The following is a 14,473-nucleotide window of genomic DNA, read 5'->3' on the forward strand; positions in this document are numbered from 1 at the left end:
GTCTTCTCGTCAGTTGCGAGACACGGCGAGAGTACGATGAACGAATGTTGCTCAGGAGTTACAGAAAATTTATTCTTTTGTTTTCACGTGTAAGTTGAAAGTATCGTTGCTACATATGAAGTAATCCATTCGATCTCGAGAAGAGAAACAGGAATATCCAAAAAAGTCGCAAATAACTCGTTTAAAGTCGTTAGAACTTTCTTGACAATGCACATTGTACAGATGCGTTTGTTTTAGTTTAACTACGTACTGTGAAATTACTCGACTAAGTTCAACTATACTGACAAGTGCTGCTGTAATAGAATGTGTAAAGGAGGGTGCTAAAACGAGTAGGTATTATTTCCGGCAAAAAGGGTTTCTGCTGACTAAAAAGGTTGTTGTAGAATGTGTTAAGTGGCTGCAAAACGACAAAAGACATTACAAGACAAAAAAATTGCATGGAGTGAATGTCTTTCACATTTTCAGAAATAAATATGGCAAATTTTTCAATAGATGGTCACTGGTCACTTTGCCTTCAGTGATAGTGGTATTCTTGCAGTAATTGGAAAGAAACAGACTGACCTATGACCTTTTTTCAATCCTCCAAAAAGCGATATACAATTAAAACATTGAGCTTGGTAGCTCCATGATTAAAACAACTTCTGCCATAACCGCACTACTGCCAGTCCTACCCTTCCATTATCACACGTATTCAGCCCCTTACAACTGTCGGCCACCCCTAAAAATAATGGTACAGCCTGCTGGGCACTTCTGTCCTCTATTTATAATCATCTTTACTGCCTTGCAACAGATTTCACTGTCACTCTCGAGGTGCTTTATTCACTAATATGTCAAACAAATTTCATACCAGTGTAGGTTTTGTTATAAAATCTTGTACCTGTCAGTTTCTATGATACTCAGACTATAACTAATTTAACACCAACAGTGAAAGAAGGTACTTGTTTTCTAGGTTTTTATTTCCAATCGTCAACAACAAAGTTTCGTCTTCTAAAAGATAAGATATTGTTTAAAGAACATTGCGTTTTTTATATAAAATAATATGTTTGTATTATTTTCGTGTGCTAAAATCCTACCCCGTTGAGTATGCTAGTGTTTGGAAAGGTCTTTTGCTTATCTGAATACAGATTTCTGTTATTTCCTTCAATATGGTTTCCGAATAATATCCGAAAAGTAAAGTCGTATGTTTATGCTGTCAGTATATAATGTACACATCATCATTGTAATTATCATAACCATCATTATGTTTAGTACTGTCCATCACTGTTTGGTACTGTGCATCACTGTGTGGTACTGTGCATCACTGTTTGGTACTGCCCATCACTGTACTCTGCATATCACCGTTTGGTACTGTCCTTCACTGTTTGGTACTGTCCATCATAATGTATTCATAATACTGCAAATTAAAAAAGACTAATTCGACAATAAGGCATATTTCGCCGAGTGCACCGAATTTATTTGCTGCAGACTGCGCTGGTACTGCTTTAAGATGAAATATTACATGGTCTGTATGTTGGAACACACAATTGCAGTTTTGTACGGAATATACAGTTGCTTTTGTGTTTTGAAATAGCAAACTTGAAATCGTCAACGTCAACTCCATTCATTAAACCAGACATGACATTCGCATTTCCAGGTAAGAGAGTGCCGATACAGCCTTACAGGTCAAATATTACATCTGATATTTTATCAACAGGAAATCGATCCTGTTGGCCATGTCGGCTAGTTTTGGCAGAACACTTAAAATTCCGCGATACATGTTCATTTCTTGTTCGTCTTCGAAATATTTTAAATGATCATCCACACTGCTGTGATCTAAATTGGAAATGTCAAAGGTCACCGAGGTCAAAGTTGACCATGTGTTCATCATCACCTCCAGTTCCCCCATGGTTCGTTTCTGTAGGGCTGTCTTCATAGATTCTGGATAATTTTTCATTGTCATATAAATATTCATTTTACTTGTTGCCGAAATGTTCGAAAATTCTTGATATTTTGGAAGAAAGCATCGATGATAATATGACTATTTGACTCCTTGGGATCGTCAGTGCATTTATTTATTCTTTCCTCCAGTAATTTCAGTGATGTAATCTTCTCATCGTCTTGTAAAGGCAGTGACTTGAGTGCTCTGATGAAGTATTTGATAGCCTTGTCAAATTTGCTGAGCGACACCAAACATGCATTGAGTTGTTTAGAATAGTGTCTGTGTACTTTCTTCATAAAGTCCAAATGATGTTTTTTCTTCAGTTCTTGTTCTGAGAAAACAAACAAACAAACAGGTGAGTGTCACTTCGTTGATGAGTGATATCAATGAGGAAAAAATGATTAATGTTTCAGAAGGTCAAAGCTATTAACTTTCACATTGGCTGAATGAAAACGCTTGAAAAAGAATAGTGTGTAGCATTGATAGCAAAAACAGTCGTCGGGTGTTGGTGTACTGTCACGTGATCTGCTGTTGTCAGCATGAGATCACGTGTTTCATCAATGCGTCAGATTAAAAACAATTAACTTCAAGGATATATTGATAAATCTTTCAAAGCAAGAACAGGTGTAAGTTACAAATATACCGCATTGGATGATTATTTACGTTGGCTCAAGTATACCGTGCTTTGTCTGACTATGACTTTTTGACCGTGTCCGAACGACATCGTGGGCTATCATCAGGACAAATTTCAAATCCAGTGAGACAGTCTTTTGAATATGACGTCATCCTAGACTTCAAACAACGCTCCGCAATATACAATTTATTGACATCAGCTTGAGTCTTGAAGGAGAAATGTTGATATTTGCTTAAATTATTTCACTCTCGACAGATGTGAATCTATTGGTCGTTGGAATTCATTTTATCATGTCTTGGCACGTTGCAGCTGGTCCTACAAACTTTTATTGGAGATTCGATTAACTTCGTACTAGGGCATTGAGATAACTATTCATTTTAAATTAAACGATAAAAATCAACAAAAAACGCTCGAAAACGCCCAACAGAATAAACACTCGCCATTCTGTGTAACACTTTCATTGAGGACAGTGTTTGACGAAGTGATCAGTCCTTGCTTTGTGACGTAACAGTGTTAGAATGTGTTGCAATCTAATTAGAGCGTGTCAATACGGACCAAGGTATTAACACCAAGTAAAATATTGACCTAGGTAAGACCAAATAAATTATCAACAGTACAGTAATAAAGAAAATAACAACAATTGTCTCTATTGTAACTCATAATCATTACGGTCTTGTATTTCTTCCGAAAAACTTACGTCTTGTCAAACAAGCTACGGTAACCATCACAATGTGTGGAATTCGTTTCCGATTACGCGCTGCGAGTCTTACTGGTGCTGGATGAAGGTCGATACGATGAATCATGGGATAGTTTGCACGGAAAGTTCAATATGATCGATTCCTTATTTCGGTCTCTCAGTAATGCCGTACAGGAACGCCACACATCGGCTTATATATATGAAGAGTTACACAAACCGTGATATATCTGATATATATGAAGAGTTACACAAACCGTGATATATCTGATATATATGAAGAGTTACACAAACCGTGATATATCTGATATATATGAACAGTTACACAAACCGTGATATATCTGATATATATGAACAGTTACACAAACCGTGATATATCTGATATATATGAACAGTTACACATACCGTGATATATCTGATATATATGAACAGTTACACAAACCGTGATATATCTGATATATATGAACAGTTACACAAACCGTGATATATCTGATATATATGAAGAGTTACACAAACCGTGATATATCTGATATATATGAACAGTTACACAAACCGTGATATATCTGATATATATGAACAGTTACACAAACCGTGATATATCTGATATATATGAACAGTTACACAAACCGTGATATATCTGATATATATGAACAGTTACACAAACCGTGATATATCTGATATATATGAACAGTTACACAAACCGTGATATATCTGATATATATGAAGAGTTACACAAACCGTGATATATCTGATATATATGAACAGTTACACAAACCGTGATATATCTGATATATATGAACAGTTACACAAACCGTGATATATCTGATATATATGAAGAGTTACACAAACCGTGATATATCTGATATATATGAACAGTTACACAAACCATGATATATCTGATATATATTAAGAGTTACACAAACCGTGATATATCTGATATATATGAAGAGTTACACAAACCGTGATATATCTGATATATATGAACAGTTACACAAACCGTGATATATCTGATATATATGAACAGTTACACAAACCGTGATATATCTGATATATATGAACAGTTACACAAACCGTGATATATCTGATATATATGAACAGTTACACAAACCGTGATATATCTGATATATGCGCCCATAAAGAGGTCGAACTCAAGAAGTGGAAATCATATCGGAGTTTTTCTTTTATTTTAACAACGTAGAATAGATTGATAATGGAATAGTTTAATTGATTTATGGATTTATGGATCGATAAATCGGTACAAGAAATAATTGACAGGTTGATTGACTGGTATCCTAGCAACCTGTTATTGTCCATTGTACGTGCCGGGTTACACAGTAGCTGTAAATAACATGATTCCATGGCCTTTGTCCTTTGATCTCACATTCCACAGAATGACACCTGTACGACATGTTCCAGGGGCAGCCAATCAGCTGATTTTGACAAATGGCAGCTACAGATGGTGTGTACACGTATATATGCTATGCTACCATATTTATAATAAAATATAAATACTTAAGAGAATAAAAAAACGGTCGGTTAATTATTTTAATTGCATAATAACACACGTTGGAAAGTGCAGAACAGTCTGAGAACAAAACATTGCATTAAACGCTGCCAATGTCTTGTATTTCCCCCTACCTTACTGTGACCTCACTGTGACCTCACTATGACCAGCAAAGCACGACTCCTACGCTCTAAGCACAGAAAATATATCAGTACCCGCTGCCTACTTGGCATACTATTTTATCATGCCCATCGGCACACTTCTGAGAACAAACAAACCATACTGAAATGGAAGCAGAACAAACCCCATCCTCCGGCGAGCGAGTGTGGGAGAGCCCTCGTACGACGGATGATCTATTCAGATATCCATTCCACCCGTTGAGTCGTAGAACTGAGGAAAGCCCGCTGATACGGGAAAAGATTGCCCGCTCGTCCAGCACTGTAACTATTACAAAAGCCATGTTGTAGGAGTAGCTTTGTTGGCTGCCCCTAACACTTGTGTCAGAAGTTGGATTTTTTTTTCATTGGCAGATGACTGACAAAAGCCTTTCTATTTGTTTGTGTCTTAATTTAAGCATAGACAGTTCACCCGCTACAAAGTTATCGGTTCAGAGGCGCAGTCACCATGGCATCCGATCGCAGACTCAGACATCATGGACTATAAAATCTCCATGACAACATGGAGTAGAAAGAAAGACACTCTATACTCTAAGGCGTCATGTGGTTAATGCGTACATGGCGGTGTGGATGACTGTTTTGCATGTCTTGCAGTAACAATGAAAATCTCTTACAGCTGACGGCTGACGTGGGTATATTCGATACACCAAATTAATTACCCGGCAACTTAGTTGAGCAGTTTGCTACATGCCTGGTGTTTACCTGAACAAGAGTCCTGTGTTTTATTGTCTGATGACTGATAAGAAATCAACCAAACTCAGCAGACAGCTCCTCCACTGAGTAAAACGATATGCTTATACTGGAACAAACGATTTTCGACAGGCACCCGTAGTCCATGAAACAGTTTAGCCTCAACTACACCAGGTCGCCGTCGGCAAGTACGCGTTCGTTATGGATTCCGCGATACGTACAGATACCGTGGTAGTGCTTCGCTTAATATTGAGAAAACTTGGTGGGATGGGGGTTGGGGTTTATAAGGTAAAGCCTTACAGGGTGTGACTAGTTCTACTATTATTACTACCACTAATTTTGTATATGTTCTATTGTTTCTTGTATATTGTACGGCGCCCCAACTACAGGTCGTAAGTTTCCTATGATAAAACATAATCTCCATGGATTTGCAATTGGCCAATATCACTGCAATTATGCTAACATTACTGCAATTATGCCAATATCACTGCAATTATGCCAATATCACTGCAATTATGCCAATATCACTGCAATTATGCCAATATCACTGCAATTATGCCAATATCACTGCAATTATGCCATTATCGGCCATTGACAATCCCATCCGTTTAAGGACCATTACCATGATTTTGGTAAGCTTCGCTGTCCGGCAGGTGCCCTGTGATTTCTGTGCGATTGGTACAAAGAGCAGAATATGACAAATTAATAAGACCGTGTGTATCAAAGCAAAGGAATTTCCTCCAATCGTGTTTTGCTTTGAATATTGAAATATATTCGGACGAAATATGAAGTAGTTTGTTTGTTTGTGTAATTATATCGAGTTCGTATATTGTAGCATTCATGACACTGTATATATCACAACTTTGATCTGTACGGAAATATTGTCACGCTGAAGGGCGGCAATAAAAGCACTATTATTTACAACAACGATGTTCATAACAACATCAGACTATCGACTTTAATCAGTCATATTCATGATCAGATGCAAAATACAGCGAACCATTTCAACTGTGGAGGTTTACTGACAGTCTAGATTCTACTACATTTGCTAATATGAAAAGTTTACCCTGTGAATATCCGATAAACAGGTGTATCACGCCAAAGCTAATCCCGCAATCAGCAGCCAAACCTGGTGACGGAGAGCTGCAACGGTTTCTATGTAAGTTCACAACAACACAGCCGACCTGTCAGCGCTTGGCAAGCTCACAAGTTTAATTTATCAGCGTTCATTTGACTGTACTCTAACAGCGAACGTTGCGTTGGTCGCAAGGTAACGAGAACGTATGCAGTCTCCTTCAAGATTGGAATCTTTGAGTAGATTTGTCTTGTAAGCATGTATATGTGCCAGTCTGTGTTTGATAGTGAGCACAATGTCTCTCAGAGAACGGATCGTGGATGTGGTATTGGTTTGAATTCTCATTCTATGGTCATTTTTACATATCCTAGGCAACGATGACCACACTTTACAAATTGATAAGTGACGTGCCAGTTACCGAACAATACAATTTAATCTCGCATTCTGCGACCCTTTTGTTTTGATATTAACATAGTATTCGTTGCCATGGTAAATCTGTATGAATAACAAACACCTGAAGTGGCTTAACAGTTTCTTTTTTAAAACAGTCGTCAATACTTGAAGGCAAAAATTCATGAGAGACATCAACTGTCTTCAACAATCTTTTCACAGAGAATTTAGATCTGTTTCAAAGCGCTGAAATTGCCCACCAATCAAATTGCGGTGTTTACACAAATAGTTTGTTTTACCTGGTCCCATCACAGTCCTTCCACTCATATATATTTAGGGACTGTGCTGAAACCAGCTTCACTCCAAAATAGTTTCTGTGATTCGTTTAATTAATCTCAGATGCAAATCAGAGAGACATAACTGCACTACTTCCACAGTTGCACGAAGTGATTTGTGACTCAAAATACTGAGGTAAAGATTTCGAACACTAACCCGAGTCATTGCTCCTACCGTCTTCCGGTGTACCAATCGTCTCCATATTGGCAAAAAACACTAAGTGACGTCACACTCTAGTATAGAGTCGACGATTGTTCGGAACAAATTCGATCTTAATTACCCACTCTGTCTCTCCAACTTCCCGTCAGACCGTGTGAATTTGAAGCTTGTGTACTTTGGGATTCAACAATGTGGATTGCCGTTGTACCTTGGTCGTACAATAGACGAGAATAGCAGCACTATACGACACAACAACAGCGTGGACAATCTGAACACGACGAACAAATGTAACACGACACTAAAGGCTATACACCGTTTTATTGACTTAATCTTAGCACGTACAATGCCAGTCCAGAGGCCTCGCTATGTTCACAACTGTACTATGTAATTGATACGCCTATATCGTCTTTTGAGAGTTCTGTCATGACCCCACACAAACCGAACGTGTGCATGCATAACTCAGTGCAAGGGGTCTGTCTGTGTTTTCACAATGCTTAGTCCTCAACAATTCCGTTTTCTTTAACCGAGGTAATACAATACAATTTTAGAGTCAACTGATATAGCGGTGTTTTTAAAGAGTCCTGTAATTTTGAGTAAAACAGCCGTCTTATCTGGGAATACTGTATAGGTTCTCAAGGCAGAAAATATTCACTTTTACTTGTAAACGGTAAAACGTTACACTTCAACAAATCTATTCGGTTGTTTTAACTTTTTAGACAGCCACATATCATTTTTGAAACCATGAACAAAGTGGAATTACCGCTGTAAGATAACGCCGGAAAACCAGGCGTTTTAACCCCAAACAGTATTCATTTATAGTAATTATTCTCATCGATAAAATAATTATATCAAGTAGCGTAAAATTGCGACAGACATTTTGAAAAATGGCAGAGACTAAATGACTGGCGTTTGACGCAGTGGTGTCACCGATTTGATGACCGGATTAAAGTTGATACTTTAACATCTTCCAGAACACAATTTATGAATTTTTGGACACTACAACTTTTCACTTATCGTCCTATATTATTTATCATAGCAAACGTATGTGATCGTGCTATTTCATTTTTTCCACATTTTCTGTGTTTGCATGAGGTAGTTCTCGAAATAAAGGATAAAAATAATTTATTGTATTTTGAACAAGAGTTTGTTTTGTAGGAAACCTTAAATCTCGATCAGTGAGTCCGACTAGAACAGCGATAATTCATGTTACGCATTGACTTGATTAATTGGAAAGCTAAACGCTATCCAGACTAAATCAAGTTGTATGATAAAACATCGTTACCATGGTGACTAAGAGATGAAATCGACACGTCATTTACGATTGAAAGCTAAAACCATTTTAAAATCAGAAATGCATTAACAGACTAGAGATCATCGAGAAATGGACATGTTATCCTTCACAGTTTTCAAATACACCACATCCGTTTTCATACCGTAACTATAGATCACGGTATTTGCCAATGAAATGAAACCTGGCCGTGTTTATTTCAAAGATTCAATTAAAACCTTAGAATGTCACGTGATCAGAATATTTCGAAAGACTTTATTGAAATTTAGCCGTCAGGGATTCAGAGAGTATTATTTTGTGCTTGTGACGGTGAACTTGAAATCTGAATTTGTCTACAAGTAATGCAGAGCGCAGTTTCAAATGACCAACAGCTGCTCCAATGAATTGATCCAATGAACCGTGACAAGCAATTGATCCAATGAATAATGACAAACAATTGATCTAATGAATCCCATCAAATACCATTGAACGTAGTAGCATTGCTCGGCAATGCCAGGCTACGACTGTCAATGCCAACACGCCAAACACTTGACAAGTGCATAACATTTTAGAAACAGCTGTATCATGGGTGATTGGGGAAAACTGCCTTTCTATTGTTATTTTTGTCCCTGAAGTAAATTTTCTTGAATCTAAGTGTTCGAGAATTGCTGCCTTGCATCGGATGACTATACTTGATCTTATTGACAATTGTCGACTTCTAAACGGATAATTCAACGCCGACATCGCAGGTTAGGTATCGAATACGAGAAGAATAGGCGCAGACGACAACTTTTGACCGTAGACTCGAGAGAAACATGAGGATTGAATTTATAATACCAGCTGTGTCCGATTTGATCTGATCATATCACAGTCTTGTTCAAATCCGGTCATATCGAAATGCCTGGTGACTTGTCAGTATCGTCTACATATTTCATAAGATAACACTCAATATTGTTTCTTTCAAATAAATATTGTCATGACAACAACAATATTCCATGTGTAAACAATAACAACGTACATTTTCCGCAGTATTTTGAGCTTTGCGAGACACGTTCATTGTATTTCAACATTATTTCAAGAAGAGCATTGGCAATTTTTCGATCGAGTTTCAACTCACGACATACTATAGCGATCAAAACTGCTCGGCTAAGTCTCCCACCCAGCAGGAACCGAAGTTTGTTTTGTCATAGCAGGGACAAATGTCAGTACGCTGACTCTGCCATGGCAATTCGACAGGCAACATAGCCAAGAATATGTCGATGAGTTTGTTTACGAATGCGTGTACATCGACAGACCATTTGTTGAAAATGGACAGGGTCCAATTTGAAAATATAGACAATCAACTCATGACAGATGATCTTGACAGTGTAACAATCATTACATGCCATGAACACCAACTCCACCAATGATATGCCATGAACACCAACTCCCCCAATGATATGCTATAGACACTAACTTAAACAACGATATGCTATGAAAACTTAATTCAACTATAATGATATTCAAAATAACTTCTAAGCGTTAAAATACAGGTCCAATTATGCACCAGTCCTCTCTTTCACCGCAGATATACAACAGTAATTTTGATTTACATTCATCTGAGAATCCAAGTGACAAGTAGTTCAAAGACAGAATTTGGCGATGATTATAAATCGAAAGCCGTCTTCTTTCTGTGGCTTCATGTCATGTTACTGAGTGTACAATATTTGTTGCGACCCATCCGTCTTTGCTTCTTCTTTGCTGTTTATTGCTGTCATCAGCCGATACTGTAAACAAAGGAGCCGATGCTATCAGCCAAGGTGAACGACTGATGACACAATCAGCCAAGGAGTACAGCTAAGAATAAGCGAGGGCGGAAAGTTCACGCAACCATCTCTGAAATACATGGGATTTTAATCAATATGTTGCTGCTGTAGTCCACGTTCTGAAAGAGTAGTTGTCTCATAACAGCTGCTTGCCATAGCTTGGTTGATTGAAACAAAGGCGTCCATTTTGATGATGGAATTATTATGCATGTTACAGTGTTCAAATAAACTCTTTAAAATCGAAGCATTGGGTGTAGGCAACTAAAAAGTAGATGGCTCGTCAGTTTTTGAAATATGTTGATTGACGCGACGAGTGATCAGAATGATCATGTAAGATGGATAAAAGGAAGTGTTCAATATTTCCAGAAAACGCAGCCAGTATACGTACGCAAAGATGAAGAAGCTAGTTATGTTTAGCAACTCTTGATCCCAACACCTGTCATAATTTACGATCCTCCTAAAACTTAACGTGTATGAAAGAACATCGAACTCTATCTGTGAATTTCAGGTCCGTAATTACGATGCAAAGGACAAAAAATTCAAGTCTGCATAAAAAAGATCATAACACTGCCGATAAATTGTAGTACTCCTAATGAGTTTGTTCAGACCAACCATGGAACAGTCGATGAAGCACAGTATCCCGTACGCCTTGAACGATGGAACAGGTAAGAACAATTTGACCAGGAAACATGCTTTATTTGTGAAAACTAAAAGTCAACGAAGGAAAACGCAAACGTGACGTTGGTGAAAGGAAATGTGTCAGGATGCCCCGTAAGACTTTTGCGATCAAATAATTAGTATGACAAATGGCTTCGTTATTTTCCGATTTTAGACACATAGACACACCCACAAACTGGTGGGAATTGTGTAATCCCACAACAAAATGCGAGAGGACAAAATGGATGGTGTTTTACACACTATGCATGTGTTTGGGTGCATTTTTGTATATGTGTACGTGCATCTGTATTATGTGTGTGCCTGTATGTAAGCGTGTAAATCCCATAGAGTCATAGTTCTGATGTGGTGTTTGGCGTCATAGTTCAGATGCTGTTTGGTGTCAAGTGTAGCGCTCGTACAACTCTTTATGACGTATCACTGACAGCGCCCATGTAATGTAAGTGTTAAATCGCTCTAGACTCTAGCACCGATATGATGGATATATTATTCTGATAAATATGGTTGCCTTGGTGACGGTTGCTAATGACTATTTATAAATCATTGCAAGCGAATTTTAATGTAATCTTCCTCTTTATGATTAAGGCTAGATAAATTGCAAGAATAATCCAATAAATATGCAAAATTCTGAATTCAGTTGAGGGAGAAATTTTGACAAATTGAAAACAAGTAGACATGCGTGCATCTAATCGAACCATTGGCTTGGCAAATTATGCAAAGTATACTTAATATTCACTGTCTAAAAACAAAAACATGACGTTTATAAAAGCCGTTTATTTTCAATATTCTGGAACTGGTCCGTGGTTGTTTAGTCGTAATGGTTAGAATAGAATATGAATCGCTGATAACATCTTAGCAAGTAGACGTATTGCATGTAGATTAGTGATAACAAACATCCACAGACATTACACTACACTCCTACTAATCGACAATCGATACAATCTACCTGTGTTATCTTTCAAAGCACAGCAATACAAGTCAATACACAATTTATTGCAACAACTGATGTAAGATAATTTACTTACTTTGTTTTATTTCTCTTTCCTTGGCAAGTTGTCGTTGTCTTCGTCGTCTTGCCTTCTCCTCCATATTTCTGTCAACTTCATTCCAGGACTACGACCAGTGCTGATGACGTCACTCTTGTGAAGTCCCAAGCACTCGGCAGATAGATACAGGTCGCTCAACGGGACACATCCATTTATATATAGGGTCCGAAGAAGCTGACAAGGGTGACGAAAACAAAGTTACATCTGTGTTCTAGATTATTGTCGGCATTGTTGAGTGATGAGAAAGAAGTATTTCACTGGTGTCACAACCACTTGAAAATGTTTACGTTTTCATGAAAGCGTCCACTTAAAAATTTCTGCTCATTTAAACTCCAACCCCCTGTTAAATCGTGTTAGAATTTATTATCAAAATCAAAGCTTGCTTGTATACTCACCGGCAAAGTGTTAATGGCAATACAAGTTTACATACAACATTCCATAGTCGTTTATCGGTAGCTAACGGTCGACATCGACCGTCTTCACATAACTGTACTGAGACTAGTCTTGCAGTGTTGTATTTCAGCCCAGGGGGAAAGGTGGCGGTTAAACGTCACAATTCAACTTGACGTCATTTCGGCCGTAATGTAAATTTCACTCGTCTGTCAATTCGCTGCTGAATTCTGATCAGAATTCGTACTTCAGCTCGGTCAGAGCTATTTTATGGTGTACGTTACTATGGTTACTGTATCACAATTTTGAGTTTGAAGACTACTTAAGCTGCATATGTCACCATGCCAACCAAAGAGTATACCGTATTTCGCACCAAGGTCTGTTACATCCATTGAGAGGTTTATTTACGCATTTGAATGTTACCATGGAGACATGTTAACTATTTGCAAACTATGCCTGAGAAGCAATTCAAACTTTTCTATTTGGTATACATCTCCTTCTCGGGGTCATCGAGGTGACTGCGTCGTGTTTTTTTAACTTTCCTGTATTCAAAACGCTGTGTACGAGCTTATAATGATCTGTTTGGCGTCATATCAATAGCGCCCTCATTAAAGTTTGGTAGCAGCTCTCGTCACAGGGTACTGCAGGCATTATTCGTCTTGAGGTCGTCAATACGATTAATAAATGTCAAGTATTCATTTTTTTATTATACAAGCCATACCTGTGTCTAGTGTGTACCTGTTATTTTTCCCTCGCTATCTCTGTATAGTATTTCCAAGAAAACAGTCCATATCTGTTAATAACCTTCCCTAATCCCCTTCATTAATTCATTTGTTCTGCGGCGTCGGTGATCGGCAGAATAAATTAATGAAGGGGATTAGGGAGGGTAATTAAGAGATGGGAACTTTTTTCTTTGAAACACTATAGCTTACTGACATAGCGAGGGTCAAAGTAATCGGCACACTTGCGATACAGGTAAGGCTTGTATAATGAACAAAAAATAATAATGAATAATGTCCGCAGTACCCTGTGTTCTCATCAAAGACGGCAGTAACAAATTAACTGTATGTAGAGTTGACGTAGGCTTTGTGCCAAAGAAGTGGACACAACAATTTCAATGCGTGAAATGTGAACCCAAGTTTTCTTTCTATTTGTGAATAAAAGCGTTGTTCTTTTCTTAAAACATTATTGTCTGTGATTGAATGATATCCATTGCTAGTGGCAATCTGTTTGTCCATAATTAAGGCTGGAACGTTTTTATTTAATTTCCCTATGACGGTCATCGTATAGTGAGGATTAGCAGATTTCTAATTTGGAAATGGCTAGCAACTATAAAATCAGATATATTTCATTATTTCACGACATACGATTAGTGTTTTCACTTGTATGATCAGTGTCGTAACAATATATGCAAGTGTTGCGCAATATCTCTGGTTGTACAGTAGGGAGCGTTACGCAATAAAGAAATACATTTTTTTATGATGTCTTTGATATTTCCAAAAAAAAGAACCGTATTTTCTCTCAACAGTCTCCGCCTCTTCACCGTGACCTTATAATGTATGGGAACTCGTCATTGACTGACCCCGATCGCTCGGCTTTTCTCGGCATCAGTTACTGGTTGGTTCACCAACGATCTATGCATCAGCCTGCCAGAGTATAGGCCAAGGCCCCTACTGTTGCTTCAATTTAAATTGCGATCACCTCAACGCGACAG

Source organism: Ptychodera flava, unplaced genomic scaffold (assembly GCF_041260155.1).
Source record: "Ptychodera flava strain L36383 unplaced genomic scaffold, AS_Pfla_20210202 Scaffold_57__1_contigs__length_852473_pilon, whole genome shotgun sequence".
NCBI lineage: Eukaryota > Metazoa > Hemichordata > Enteropneusta > Ptychoderidae > Ptychodera > Ptychodera flava.